Source organism: Lolium rigidum, chromosome 6 (assembly GCF_022539505.1).
Source record: "Lolium rigidum isolate FL_2022 chromosome 6, APGP_CSIRO_Lrig_0.1, whole genome shotgun sequence".
NCBI classification, from domain to species: domain Eukaryota; kingdom Viridiplantae; phylum Streptophyta; class Magnoliopsida; order Poales; family Poaceae; genus Lolium; species Lolium rigidum.
In genome coordinates this window covers 115,089,729-115,104,874 of record NC_061513.1, presented here as the reverse complement: position 1 = coordinate 115,104,874, position 15,146 = coordinate 115,089,729, and the positions used below count along the sequence as shown (strand labels likewise).

Below are 15,146 nucleotides of genomic sequence, written 5' to 3'. Positions count from 1 at the left end.
CCTCTTTCCGATAAAGTTTCGAGATGTTATGGATCTGAGCCCAGTCATATAGACACTGAAGGTGACCTTCTACGAATCCTCCCTACCATCATAGTCCTTAATGAGCAGATCCCAACTACGGAAAGTCCACGGACCTTGGTGCACGACCTTCTTCCAATCCCCTAAGTAATGGATCTGGAAGATGAACAAGTTATATCACGCTTCATGGCAGATCGGGTCCCTCAATATGTTCTAGATCGCTTTCATCTTCCCAAATAGTGCATCTGCACTAAATGATCTTGATGTATGAACTTTCCCGATCGCCATCCACCTCGCCTCCTTCTGGTAATCCTTGACCTCCTCCACAACAATTACCACATTGTCCAGTTCATCATCGCGGATATCAAGATGAGCCAGCAAGTCATCAATCTTCGGTTCCTTCCAGGTTGCCGAACGTGGCAAGCCACTCGTCGTCTTTTCCGCCATCATGAGTTGCCAAACCCTAGATCGCATCGACAATAAACAAACAAGGGCATGAGGGATTACGTGGATCACCAGAACCAAGCCAGGAGTAGATATAGCGGACATGAATTTGAGAAAGACTCGGGATCAACTCGATCTCACTGGGCGATTTGGAATCGCCACCGGAGCAATAAACCCTAGCGAGAGGGTTACTACTAATTCCATAGCACCCATATTTGTATAAAGATATCGAACTTGGAAAACTGCGTTGGTGCTAGGTTGGCTTCCATAGCACCCATATTTGTCTAAAGATATCGAACTTGGAAAACTGCGTTGGTGCTAGGTTGGCTTGTTACATGCCAATTGCTAGCCAAGAAGCTTGTGTCAGAGATATAGGCCGTAGTGGCCTCAATTGGAATTTTTTGCTTGGAGTCGGCCATTAACATGGAAACGGACAAACCGTGCTTAGTAGTGAGACTGGTATTTTCATCTTGCAAGTCATCCATCAGATCCTCAAATTGATCTGTATATTCAGCTACTTGAATGATTAGGTCAGCTGTCTTGTACCCGTATGAAGCCGCACCGTCGCCAAGGAAAAAAAGGAAGGAAACGAGAATGGAAAGTGTAGTCTAGAGTTTCGAGCCCGATCTGTATTCATATCTAAAGAGATTTGCTAGCTCTCGGCTAGCTGAGAACGAAGTTCGTGCTCGATCAAGTTCTACACCATTTGATTTATATCGTGATTCGTATATATGAGGTGTAAGTTGGGTTGCAACTGAGTTTTTTTTTAACTCACTTGCAAGTGAAATTTTTCTAATTGCAATTGGAGTTGCAACTAAGAAAAATCATCTGAACCGTTAAATTTGCTTTTTGATTCATGCTAATCTGAGATTTGATGACATAATCTGAGAACTGAGAATAGTCATATTTAAATGTATGTTATAAATGTCACAGACACATTAGTTCATCAATACTACTCATAAGAGCATCTCCAGCCGCGTCCCCCAAAGCGTCCCCCAAAGGGATTTGGGGCGCGCCGGACCAAAAAACCTTTCCAGCCGCGTCCCCCAAAGTCCATTTTTGTCCGGCGCGCCCCGATACGGTGTCCGGCGCCCCGAGCCCGTCCCCGTCCCACAGGGGACGCACCGGGCACGCCGGACACAACGAAAAGCGAGGCGGGGAGTGGCGGAGCCGACCCGTCGGCCGGCACGGTTAATTTTAACCTAACCGTCGCCTACCTCGCGACGGAAGTTATTCGCGCGCAGTGACACACGGCGACATCTTTGCCTTAATGGCGACGGAGGGGCAGGCGAGACGTCTCGTCGGTGCTGCGCAGCCTCCACGCGTCGCCGGCGTTCGCACGCCACCGCCCGTTCCCGCGCGATCTTCCCGCGCTTTCTTCCCGACGCCGGCGTCTATAAAAGGTCTCCCGGCTCAATAGTAGCCACCACACCCCGTCGGCAACAAACACAGCCCTCGTCGCTCCACCGCCGTCTCCTCCACCACTAGTGGCAATGGCGAACCGCCCCAGCGCTGGCCACTTCCCTCCACCGCCGTCTCCTCCACTTGCAGTCCCGGAAACGCAGGTCGACACCGACCCCTCAGCAGCGGCCCGGGAAGAGCGATGGCGTGCACACCATCAGCAGCGGCGGGAGGCAATGCAGCAGCAGGCCCGCCAGCCAGCGGGAGGCGGCGCAGCGGCGGATCTAGCGGCGTTCTGCGCCCATGGCCCCGCTGCTGGCGAGGCCGCGGCGGCAGCAGCGTGGCACGAGCAGCAGTGCGACACCGTTGCGGCGTCTGACGCCTCGACGTGACAACGATGCCGGTACCGGGAGGAGATAGAGCAGCGGTGGGCTGACGAGCGCCGGCGCCAGCGCGTTGAGCGGGATGCGCTGTACCGAGATCGGCGGGAGGCGATCGAGCGCCAGCAGCAGCTGGCGGCGGAGGAGCGTCGGCAGCGGGAGGCGGCGCTGGCGGCGATCTGGGGGAGGCGGGCGGACCGGCTGGCGGCGGAGGCCGACGTGTTGGCGGCGGCGATGATGGAGGCGCCAACAGATGTGGAGGACGATGCGCCAATGGAGGAGGAGGAGGCCGAGGCGGAGGAGACCGAGGTGGAGGACGACGACGACGTCGAGTTCAAGTGGTCCAACGACGACGGGCCGCACCCGGACGAGACGGCCGATCAGCAGCGCGCGCTCGTCGAGTCCTTCGAGTCGGAGAAGAAGCTCCAGGACGACGCCCGTGCCCGCGAAGAGGCGCAGATTCTACGCGCCATCGAGCTCTCCCTCCAGGCGGCGCAGCAGGGGAGGGCGGAGGAGGACGCGCGGCGGGAAAGGAGCCGTCGGGCCACCGCCGAACGCAAGGAGAGGAGGCGCGCGCAAGAGGAGCTGCGGCGTAGGGGAGGCGACGACGGGGCGGGACCGTCGAACGCACCGCCGGGCGGTCAGTAGTCTAGGTTTAGAAGAAATCTAGCCGTTTTCATTCAAACTTTGTAATATATAATTAAAATTGAATGAAAACCTTTATTTTCATGCACCAATATTCATTTGGGGGCGGCGTTTGGGGGACGCGGCTGGGGAGCGACGTCCCCTAAACGCGGCACGAACAAAACACGTCCCCCAAACGTTCAATCCGGCGCGGTTTAGGGGATGCTTTGGAGGACGCGACTGGCTTATATGGCAAGCGACAACACGAAGGAAAACGCGGGGAGGAGGATGTGATCCGTAGATCTCCTGGTGATCATCCTAGCCGTCCATTATCTGAAGAGGTAGCTTGAGGGCAAACACTGGGAGCTGAAGAAGTGACACTAGCTGGCAGGCACCAAACTACCAAAGGATGATGATATATTTTGGCCAAAACTTTCGTTCCTTGGAACTAGGTACACGTGCTGCACGGTAGACACGACGGTGCCAAAGCTAGCTATTCGAGCTGGACCTGGTACCACTGCACGGAGCCGACCTCGCCGTCGATCTCCAGCTCGCACACCGACCGGACGAGGTACGCGACGGCGTCGTCGAGGTTGTCGAACCTGGCGAGGTCCGGGGGAAGCTCGCCGCCCGGCCACCTCTCCAGCCACCCCACCAGCCTCTCCTCCAGCTCCTCCTTGGACACGAACTCCTCCTCCATCCCGGGCTCCAGCAGCACGTACGTGTCCGACTGGATGTCCGCCCGCCTCCGCCGTGCCGCACACTGCCGATACAGAATTCACACACGAGAAAATAATGTCATCAGGTACTACTGTACAACGTAGAAACTTTGGGCCACGACTGATTGATGAATTGACTGATGACTGAATAATATACAATGCCGACGACATAGTACTCCACGATGGATGGGACTCTGACCTTTGTTCCGGGCCGTCGCTCAATCCTCGTCGTGGGCGGCGCGGTGGCGAAGCTCGCAGCTCCGGCGGGCGCCGGAGAGGCTGCGAATGCCGCTGTTGCCGTGCGCGATCGCCTCTGGCGTGACGGCCATCTTTTGCCTGCGAGGAAATTCAGCACAGCACTCTCTGACTATCGGTGGAAATCGGGGATCATTTGACTTGACATGAAAGAGTTGCTGCCACGCATGATTGATTGTGTGATACAAAAAAGTTGCTCTCGTTCTTTCCTGTTGGAAACGCCGGCTGTCAAAGTGTCAAATTCTCTCCTTACAAAAGCAGGAAGCTTTCTCCGAGATGAGATATTATTCCCCTCCTGAATGAAGACTATGTGCGCTTCCGTGATATTTCTCAGCAGAGTTGGGAGCAGCTAGTCATTGCTCAACTGAACGAAGCTAAAGTAAAGAACGGCACTGGACTTCTATAACCAAGTTGCAGGTCCTGGTCAAAAGGGTTGCGGGCGAGATTAAGACAGTACTAGTCAAACTCCACAGATACCAACCGATGAGATCGTATTGGGTATAGACTATAGTAAGAATACAGTACCCGTCCAACTCGTCCAAGCGGCGCAATTTTGTTGCTAGCGTGGATAAATTTTCTACAGATATGACCGAGGCATGCGTACCATGCCTGTTGGAGCAGCACCGGTTGGGTTAGAAGTTTGACTAAATGACTTACGCCAGATGCATATAAAAATCTCAAGTTCTTATCAGCTAACCTTGAGTCAAAGATGCAACCCACTGCTTACGCAGTCTGCTACAAAACTATAGAAATATGGTAGTTTTAACCTTGATCCATGGGTGGCCGAGTAGTACGATTTACCGACCTATCTATCCTGGACAATTACCTGTTGAACTTTGAAACCTCAACGGCAAGGAAGACTGTGGTTTTTGCACTGTAAATTGGGATGCTACCCCAAGCTAAGGCTACAATTTTCCTACTCTTTAGCAAATGACTAGAGTGAGCACTGAGAAGAGATGGCGTTACCGGTGAGCAGTCCGCTGACGGAGGCATACTCCGGCAACCGAGCCAGAGCCGCCGCCTCCATCCTTTCCTCTGCTTAAGCTGTGTGGCCTGAAATTTTTATCCTTCAAAGGCTGGCCTGGAACGTTTCGTTGGGTTCTCTCCAGCTTATCCTCCCCTTGCTTTAAGATTGGTGAGATAACATCTGTCCAAAACAGAGAAGAAGACCGGTTCCTTCCCAATGTGAAGTTTATGCATTCACCAAGCAGCCAGCAACCCTTTTGAACTGGAATCTTTATCCTTCATCTTATGCATTCACCATGCAGCCACCAAGAAACACATGCTGCAGCTGCCGCCTGCCCGATCAAGTGATCACTGACCAGTGACCACCTGGCGTCCGGGAACAAGTTGCAGAATGGACAGAGAGCGATCTTTTGGCTCTTGGAGCTCTTGGGTGCATATATGCTCTTGGAGCGAACACGTTTAGACATATTTAATATATTTTAAAATGTTAAAAAGTTTTATACGAAAAATTTACGTGTACATCTTCACATGCTACATGTACAAAAAATCTTTCCATCAAAAATTGATTTGTCGCTTGGGCTGTGTAAAAAGACAAAATTTGGTGCTAAAAAATAAAGTTTTTTGCGGGACATGTTTTGTCTTTTTTTTTTTACATTGGCAATAAAAAAATATCGGTTTTCCGCGAAACTGTACGAATGCACGTATATTATCTAGATGTATACGTGGATTTTTTTTGTTAGAATTATTTAATATTTAGAAATATGCATTTTTGCGTGGATGGAGCATATGGCACTCGGGAGCCGAATTGAATTTCCGCACATGCCCACTTAGTCGAAAGTTAGGTCAACTGAGCAAACTGCTTTTTAATAAGTTCCCATAAATCATCCACAAAAATGATAATTGCGATACATAGAAAAATTTCATTGAGATTCAAGGGTTTCGGTGAATGGTGAAGTAGTATATTTAAACTCGTGTTAACTTCAAAACCATCAGAAACAACGTATATTTGCCATCTTCCAAGGTCCACACGGACCGCAAAATGTTGACTCATTTTGGTCTTGAGCAACAAATGCTGGAAATTTTGAGTGATTATCAGCAACCCATACTTATTCACAGACCTTCATATGCTGCGATCATCTGACCAATATTTACTAGGAGGTTTTCCGCAGTTGCGTCCTTTGGGTGTGGAGATGTCATTTGTTGGTACCGGTGTATGCTTCCAGGAAAATCTGTGAATAATCCATCAACCCCTACCGTGTTTATCCAGAAATCATATTCAGCATAGGGATCCTGATGAAAGTTGAAGTGCAGGAACTGATTCTCATTCACGAATGCATAAGGGTGTACCTGCAGAAACAACAGATGCAATTTAACATATGTCTAGGACTCTATGTACAAACTATCTAGCATGGAAAATGTAGGTAACAATTTGGTCCTTCAGGAATCAAGAGAATTTATAGCAGAGTTGTGCCCCAACGATAGTTAAAATTGAGCATCTGAGACTTCATCACAACAATTAGTTCCTGATGGAGAGTCCTTAAATAGGTCATGTGTTTTTTTCTTGAACACATGCCTAAACGTTAGATTAGAAGAAACCCGTCAGAGGACGGGAGCATTACAAGATTGTAGCAGAGCTACAAGAAAGTTCAGAAAAAGAAAAAATAACTGTACAAGGCTAACTTTGTTAAGCCTGCAGGTGCTAGGTCATGTGTTTTGTTCCATCGAACTCAGTTACTGATTAGTCAATACTCATGACGTAAAATAAATTAAAAAGACAACAATGAGGTTTTGTTGAGTTCTTCTTGTGATTTTAACTTTCAGACTGAACAAATACATTTAAACAAAACAAGTGTGAAGGTGGTCTTAAATTATATTGGCCTCACAAGAATAATAGTGAATGCATAAAAAATTAGCACAGCTTGTACGTATTAATTTATAAGTATTGATGAAAGTACTAACTCCAGATAAATGTAAGGAATACAAACAAATATCGCAACTTTCTATAAAAAAAAATCACACCTGTAGATTATGAGCATGTGCTCTTGCAACAAGATCAGATGGTGCCATCAAATAGTTATTTACAGCTGGAACAATAGTATCTTTCCATGGACCAAGGCCGACAACATAGTTACTAATATATGCAAGGTAGTCATCTGAAGTGATTTCCCAGAATGACTGCAAGTAACAAAAAAAATATGACATCACTAATTTCATACAGTGAGACGGAACTGCTGAAGCACCAAAATCCCAGATGTAGTCCATCCAGACATAAATTACTTTCCTGTGATACAATTTAAACTCATGTATGATACAGTTCACTACACAAGATATGTACCTGATTTGTGTCTTGTGTTCTGATTGCGAAATCATCAATCAAAAAGATTTTAGGAGAGTCTGTCAATTTTGATGCATGTACAAGGGAAGTGGGAGCAAAGGATTGTATAAACAAAGGCTGTTTTAGCCAATTCTCAGACATATATTGACCTCCATATCCATACTTTAGTAAGGTATCCACAAACTTCTCCTCAAACGCCTTTCCATCTGCCCACTTTACCTGTCAACAGTAGATTACAATCTCATTGCTTACATCACTGTAGAAATTAGAAAATTTGCGTATGATTACTGAACAAATTTAAAGTTCTTCGAATGTTCGGATCATCAAAATCAAGGGGAAGTACTTATAAGGTAAAACATATCAAATGCTGCATTGTTGTCTATCTATACCTATGTATCAAAAGAACCTTCCAAAAGCTAAATCATACCCTAGAATACTCAATTTGCACAGAATTTTTTTGTACCTTCTAAGACTATTTCTTGCCAGAAAGTATTTCATTAGAAAATGGTGAGAATCCTTAGTGTACCTAGTGCTTCTTGAGAACAGTAGAACTTACATGTTTGTTGATAAAAACTGGATCTTTAATCTCTGGGTATATTCCAACTGTTCTCCTTGCATCTAAGGCAATTGAAATAAACTCTTCAAATGTGATTATTGAATATTTACCTGCATATCAGGAAAAAAAAAATGATGATTATTAACTCGAAAATATGCGATTAGATTGCATCTTTCAGATTAGTTAATGTATTTTGTTAGCTTAGATAAGAAAAAAAATTATCTACTAACTCTAAGTAAGATCAAGCTACTTATGAAAAACAAAATAGTTTTGGTGAAGACTAAAATGCATGTCAATCAAGGAATAAAGTATTCGATCTATTAGTTGGTGGCAAGTGGCAACTGGAAGGAAGGTAAATGAACAGAGAATGGAAGAATTACACATGATACACTTCTCCTTTTACAAATTGATCTTTTTTATGAGACACTAAATTGATGCATTGACAAGGCCATAAATTGATCTTTGAAAGTACAATATTCTCTGTGGTGATCACGGGAATAAAAACAAAAGAAAATGCTCAAGTACACATCCACATACCATTGTATTGTTGATCTCTGAATGGGTGACGCTGTTTCACTTTCAGTGTTTTAAGTTCCTCAAGTGTGAAGTCCACTGTATACATATCAGCAATTAGTTTATTAGTTTGCAAATATGATTGAAAAAATATTTTGAAAATTCATAGGTTTGCCATTCAAGTTTAGTTTCGCCATAGCAATATGCAGATAGGTCTACCAACCACAGATATTTATGTTTTCTATGCTGGTGGGCATGGTCAGTACTCAGTATTGCAACTGGGTACTCATTGTAACTCATGGTATTCCACAAAATACCATAATAGCGATTACTAATGCTGGCAGAATGTACTGGATGATGATTCCAGGAAATTGTGCGCAAACTAGTTTCAGTTCTAAAAGCTTGCAATTTTTGAGTCAATGAGATACTTTGTTGCGTCCTATTGCTTATTTTTCATGCTGCAAACATATATATCTACAAGGATTTACAAGAATGGATGAGGAAATCAGGGTTGATTATAATAAGCCTACCTATAAACCAGCCTGTAACATTTAGCCATTCCACCTGGTAGGTTCTTCTTCGATTTGCGAACTCCTTACGGCTGGAAACATCAGTTATTTCGTCAAGTGTTACATCATGAAAGCAGATCAATGCTCCATCTTTGCTAGCAAGGATGTCAGTCTCTATAAAATCCGCACCTTCTTCAATAGCCCTCTGCAATATGATTTTTTTAGAGTTCGTTATCCTAGTTTCCTATGGTGAAAGGTAACGTGATTAAAAGCTATCAGGACCGAGTTTAGTAGCATTTACAATGGTCAATGTAATAAATGTAACCATGAAATGGTGTATCCTCTTAACAAAGGTATCACATTCCATATGCAAAAAAGAAATATAGTACTATATTTTATGTTAGAGCAATTCTCTGAGCTGTACGAGGTAAGCAGCAGTTGTTTCCTCAGGTATTTCCCCGTTTGATCCACGGTGAGCAATGTTATATGGTCGAAATGTCTGTAGCGGCTTCTTCTCTTCATAACTACTATATTAACCGGGAACAAACATCTTTTTTTTTTCAGAATTTTGGGGAGACTTGGTGATTAACATGGTGCTGACACGTAAGGCTTTGGTGCTCTGTATTTCTTTGTGTGGACTGCTTTTGGTGCCCCGTAGAATTTTTGCGGAAGGTGAGAGTTCATGTGGTGTTAACATGTGTGTGGTTTTATATACTTTACTTTCCGGTGCTTCCTTGGTAGGCTGTCTTGGTGTTTTGCTGGTGTGGTCATAGCTATGACGTGGTTGGGACCCACTCTGAAGGTGATTGATGGTTTTGCATGATGTGTCGGGCGTCATGTCGTTTTTTGTTTGTTCGTTTCATCTTTATTGCCCGGTGGCTATACCGCTTTGACTGGATTTTGTGTTCTCTTCGTGTGTCCCTCTCGAACCATCGAGTCATCGAGCTACTGTCGTGTCAATTCCGCATGACTCGTGTGACCGTGGTGAAGTATTCTAGAGGCATCCCCACCGCTGCTTCCAATTTGGCCTCCTCCCGTCCTCCGCATCTTTTACCTCGCCCAGGCTTGGTCCGGCGCCGACCGGCCGACGCCACCATGGAGACGAGGGACAGGAGGAGGCGGCGGCCTCCAGCTCCTCCGACGGCCCACCCACCTCCCGCGGCTCCCCTCCTCCAAGCGCTTCAAGCCGCTTCCCCGCTCGCGTCCCTCCTCCACCTCGCGGTCGCCGCCCCGCTGCTCACCCCCTGCGATTGTTGTGGATCCCGGCTCCTGCGGCGCGTGGGTACCTGATTCCTGGGCTCCTGGCCCGCGCTGTGCAGAACTAGAGCTCCGGCAGCAAGGCCACCTGCGTGCCTCCCGTACGGCCGTGCTGCCGTGCGCCGACGTGTGGGATCTCATCGACCGCCTATCCCCGCCGCGGCTGCGCGAGCGGATGGGCCACTTCTCGGCGGAGTCCCTGGGGGTGCTCAAGGAGCGCGCACGTGAAAGAGCTCCTGGCCGCAGGCGACATGGCCGGCGACGGTGCCGCCGCGCTGACGCGGTTCCAGGCGCTGAGCTCCCTCCTCTGGCAGTGCATCACCCGTGCCCGACGTCTGGCGCCGGAGCAGGAGACGATGTGTCGCGCCGCCATAAACAGCCACGCACGGCTGGAGCCGCCGCAGCGTCCTCCAGCAGACGAGAGAGCCTCTCCTCGCTCCCCTCCCCTGAAGCTAGAGCCTGGCGGCAATGAGCTAGAGGCACCACCTGAGCACCGGACGGAGGAGGCCAGCCGGTCGAGGAAAAATTGATGATAACACCCCCTTCCTTCACCCTGCGTCTCACCTCTTTCTCTGGCAGCAGCGGCAAACGACGCAAGGACGGGGACGGCCGCGTTGACAACAGGACCGGCAGCGACGCCAGTGGTTTTCCAGTTTGGTGCGCATGTACTCCCTCCTCCACTCTATGCCTCTCCCGTCTCGCCTCCCCTCTGCTTCTGTCAATTTCAGGCAGCAGCGATGTTGCAGGGGTGAGGAGTAGTTGGTGCCCTTCTCGAACATAGCTACCTGGGTCTTGGACATCAGATTTCCATCGCGTTGTATATAAACCCTGGCCTTGGTGCGTCGTGATGGAGTTCTACGACACTGCCGACAATGGGGTTCATGGAGCAGCTACGCTTGGCTGTCGATTTTCTAGGCTGAGGAGGCAGGCAAGGTCTCCGTGGTAGTATCCATCTAGGGTCCACGTGAAGAGCAGGGCTTCACGATGACACAGACTTCTAGGAGCACTGGAGGCAACAGGAACAATCGATTTGAGAGGTTTCATGGAGTTGCTCTGCTGCAATTTTTTAACAGTTTGGACAGATAGGTTTGGTTCAGCCACAATTTTTTTATTTCCTTCGACTGATTGGTTTGCATGTTCATGTGGTGCCCCTAATGCTATTACTCTAAATTAAACAGGTAAGGACCCATTTTCTTTACAAGAAAATTGCAGGAGCATATCATTAGTATAGAAACTATAATTTCTTGCGTGGTTAGACCAGACTGTAACTAATATCTATCTCATGTAGCTTTATTATATGTATATATGTGTGAAAGCCTAGAATAATGTACCAACTTCTATACAATAATAGTTTTGGAAAAGAAAGATATATATACAACGGTAAATGTACTATTTAATACGCGCTTCTTCAATTCTAGCTAAAAGTTGCATAATTCTAGAAAATAGATCTACTTAAGTGATGTAGACCATTTTAGAAATAATAAAACCATTACTCAATGCAGTTGTTCTCTTTTTTCTACGTATCTCATATTAACCAGTTGAATCTGTGTTTGCCCATTGACTGATGATGTATTGTATTACACTGGTTTATCAAAAACATTCTAGATGGTATATACTCATGTTTGTGTTTGCATGCGTTCTTTTCCATCTCTTGCTGTTGGAGTTCCATCATGACTGCAGGAACTGTAAGATGGTATATTAATGCCAAGAAAATTATGTTAAGAGTGGTTAGTGGTCAATTCATATTAGAGTGGTTAGTGATGTATTTTTTTTTTGAACAAAGTTAGTGATGTATCAGGATAGCATAAAATCCATACATTGATCGGTCAGCTGCCAAGAACTCTCAGGATCTCTCAGGCTTCAGTAGCCTAAGACTGTAGATCACTAGAAAGAGAAGAAACTCAATGCTATTATGTCTTGGCCATTCCAGTTTCTTTATACTCATTGTACTAGGTACCTAGGCCATGTTAGAGACCATTGAAGAGCTGTCATGTGACCTCTATCCTCTTCTGCAATCTTCTGGTTGAGGTAAAAATGCCCTAATGCTCACACTTCAGAAACATTGTTTCCATGTGTGATCTTTAGTACATATTAGAGGAAGGTGGAAACAGGGTGCTCAAAATAAATCTGTTTATTCCTATATTTCTCTCTTTGAATGTGATTTCCTATTGCAGCCCATTCACTTTTCGTTGCTCTTTCTCCTGGTAGGAGACTTGTGAGTGCTACTGCGAGTGGAAATGTGGTGCAGTGGCTGGGAGAGAGTCATGAGGTGATTGGGTGGACTCCTAACACTGCACAATCTGTCTAATGGACACCCCTTGCTTATTGTCTCCAACCACCTCTGTATTGTAGATATAGGTTTAGTTTTGTAGTAACATAGTTAATCTTGCCTTTCTGTAATATAAGAGTTTTTTGTCCAACAAGAGTGAAAAAGTGGCATGAACAATCTTCCATATTTTAGCCCGACAGAAGAAAGATGGAGTAACTAATGTGTTGTTCTTAGTAGAATCATCTTCCTGATATATATTCAAAACTCCAAGCCATATATATTCCTGACACATGGACTTACAGGTCTGATTACTGAACTTTACAAGTTTCAACTGTGCTGAGCTTATTTGCTTCCAATTCTTTAGCCTTTAGTAATTGATCTCAACTCTGCGGTTGCTATTATTTCAGGATAACAACTTGAGGCTGAAGGACAACAATAGACACATGAGACTTTTAGTTTTTTTCAACACTTTGGCGTCTGTACATCAGTGAATTCTTGATCTGGACAAATAACAATGTAATTTATTCTCCTTCAGCTTTTCTCAATCAGTTTGTCTGGTACTATGCAAATGATGCTAAATTAATTCTGCAACATGCTTGGGCAGGAACATTAATAGTTCTGACCTGAACCTTTACCGACCCTCTCTGGTCATCCAACAAGTACGTGAAGGAAATCTACAGAACTCCAAGAGATCCCAGGTTGTGGAACCAAGCTCATGGCCTTGGTGCAGTTCCCGCAATGTATGGAGCAGATGAGAATAGAGCCACCTGACTTATGATCCCATGCTTCTCTTCAAACCTAGAGTGGTACGGGTAGTTGTTAACCGGATCCCTGAGCACGGGATATTCCTCTTGGGCCACCTCTTTATCAAACTTTAAAGCCGAAGTCCATGACCTCATATTTTTTAAGGGTTCATATATAATTACTGTATCATATTCTTTTGTGGGTTGGCATTCTCTCGCAGCAGAGGTGTTTGTCTTGGTAAATGTAGTCGTATGGTGATATCCTATTGTCGTGAACAGTTAGGATCCTGACACTGGCTTAATATAGATTGTAGCTGTGTGAACATTTCTATTTTGTCATTGACATTGTAATCATGATTCATGCATTACGTTCTACTCTGTTTGAAATACTTCTTGCTATTGTCATATCTTTTCCTGAATTGGAGATCGGGACTGGTATTTTACTCCCAACAAAATTATCTGATCCATGCGCAAATACTGTCCATGCACAGCTAAACATGGTATATATGATTCCTTTTCATATTGTTAAATCTTACATGTAAGGTAACAATGCTAGCTGAAATGTGTATCTTTTAGGATTTCTTCAGTATTATAATTCTAACAGTTAGGAAACTCCCCCAAGTATGGGGTACAGTTTTAACACTATAAGAACGGAAGTAATGCAAGTCCCAGTAAAAACATATGAATGTACTCCAACCAACGGCTAACTGATGTGACTCAAGCAGAAGAATGCCACACAACTATTGTCATCAACAGTAGAACAGCTCCGACCTAACCTGGCGAAGGTGATTTTTCCGCACCTCCTGTCCTTACGGTTGGAGATTGTTGTGTCTTCATCTTTCCTCATTTCCCTGAAGATGGGTTATTCCTCTCAGATATGTCTTCAACTCTTCATCTTTCCTCCTGTCCTTCAACATGGGTTATTCCTCTCGGACCATCTCGAGAGTGAGCATTCAGTGTATGTTGATATTACTATTGAGGTTCATGCAATACAAAAAAGCTTCAGTACTTTTTAGTTTATAATAACGTAGTTGTTCTTTCCTTCATACAGTAAGAATTTGTTTGTCCAACAAGGTTAAAAAAGACATTGACAAACTCCACATATTTTAGTCTGAGAGGACAACATAGATGGAGCATTGTCTGAAATTTTGTTCTTGATTCCTTCAAGGTATTGGTTCTTCTCTATTTGCATGGGCATGTAAAACCCAGATCAACCAACCATTTATTCGGTACTATCTTTTGCGTCCATGTTCTATTATTTCTAATTTTGTATCAACCAAAGCACTGGGCTAAAAATCTACATCGTTGATTGTTCTCTTGCGTGGGAGTGCATCTGTGTTTTGTGACATAGCTTTCTTTATATAATTTTACTCTTCAACTCCTACTATGTTCTGCTCAATCAAGTTGTTTCTGAATCTCTATCGCCTACAGGTTTGTCCTTGGCATCTCACATTTGCATCATTTAAAATAACTGGTGAAAGTATTGTCCAATACAAAAAAAAATAGAAGTTGTTTTTACTGAATAGGGTTTTCCCCTCCTTTTCCAAGTGAATTTCTGCCACATCCTAGAACAGTTTGGTGATGACAGGGCAAAGACAGGCATACAACTTAACTTCTCTTCGACCCAATTTCTTTTGCGACACCTTAGAAAGATGAATATTTGTATTTTTTTGTAATATAATCCCACTTGTCTTTCTTTTTTCTTCAAGAACTTGCGAGCTTCTCTTAGAAACTGATGAATTCATGTACTGGTTTGTTGATCAATTGTGTGACATGTAAAGTCTCAAATCTAAATGGAAACAAGACATAGAGCTGAGTCTTTCTGATGCCCGCTTATTTACCAGTTATTATGTGAGTACCAGTTATTATTACCAGACTTAATTTTTGTGTGAGTATGAATTATTATTACAAGAGTTAATTTTTGTGTCTTTCTGATGTCCGCTTATTTAATTCATTCTTAGGATCAACTTTTTATGCATGTAATCGTATCAAATTTCGTTATCAACCACCTTGAAACCTATTATTTAAACAACAAAATATTCATTACTTCTATCAATTTAAGTGTTGTCTTAAAATTATTAACACCATTGTATTGCACACGATCGGCGCGGCGTGCCGCCGCGCCCATTCCTGCTAGTTACTCTTACTTGGCAAAGG

The 15,146-nt window shown here is 44.9% G+C and overlaps 1 long non-coding RNA gene and 1 pseudogene across 2 annotated transcripts; one reads left to right on the top strand and one right to left on the bottom strand.

Moving 5' to 3' along the window:
* Window positions 1-3,234: 3,234 nt before the first annotated feature.
* On the bottom strand, window positions 3,235-10,118 carry LOC124663161 (annotated as a pseudogene).
* A 187-nt stretch (window positions 10,119-10,305) lies between these two features.
* LOC124661496 lies at window positions 10,306-13,378 on the top strand. 2 transcript variants are annotated; one of them, XR_006990217.1, is made up of 3 exons: window positions 10,309-12,548; window positions 12,654-12,762; window positions 12,851-13,378. It is a non-coding gene; the product is annotated as an uncharacterized LOC124661496 (long non-coding RNA). The 2 variants fall into 2 exon arrangements; XR_006990216.1 differs by having other exon boundaries at window positions 10,306-12,762.
* The last annotated feature ends 1,768 nt before the right edge of the window (window positions 13,379-15,146 follow it).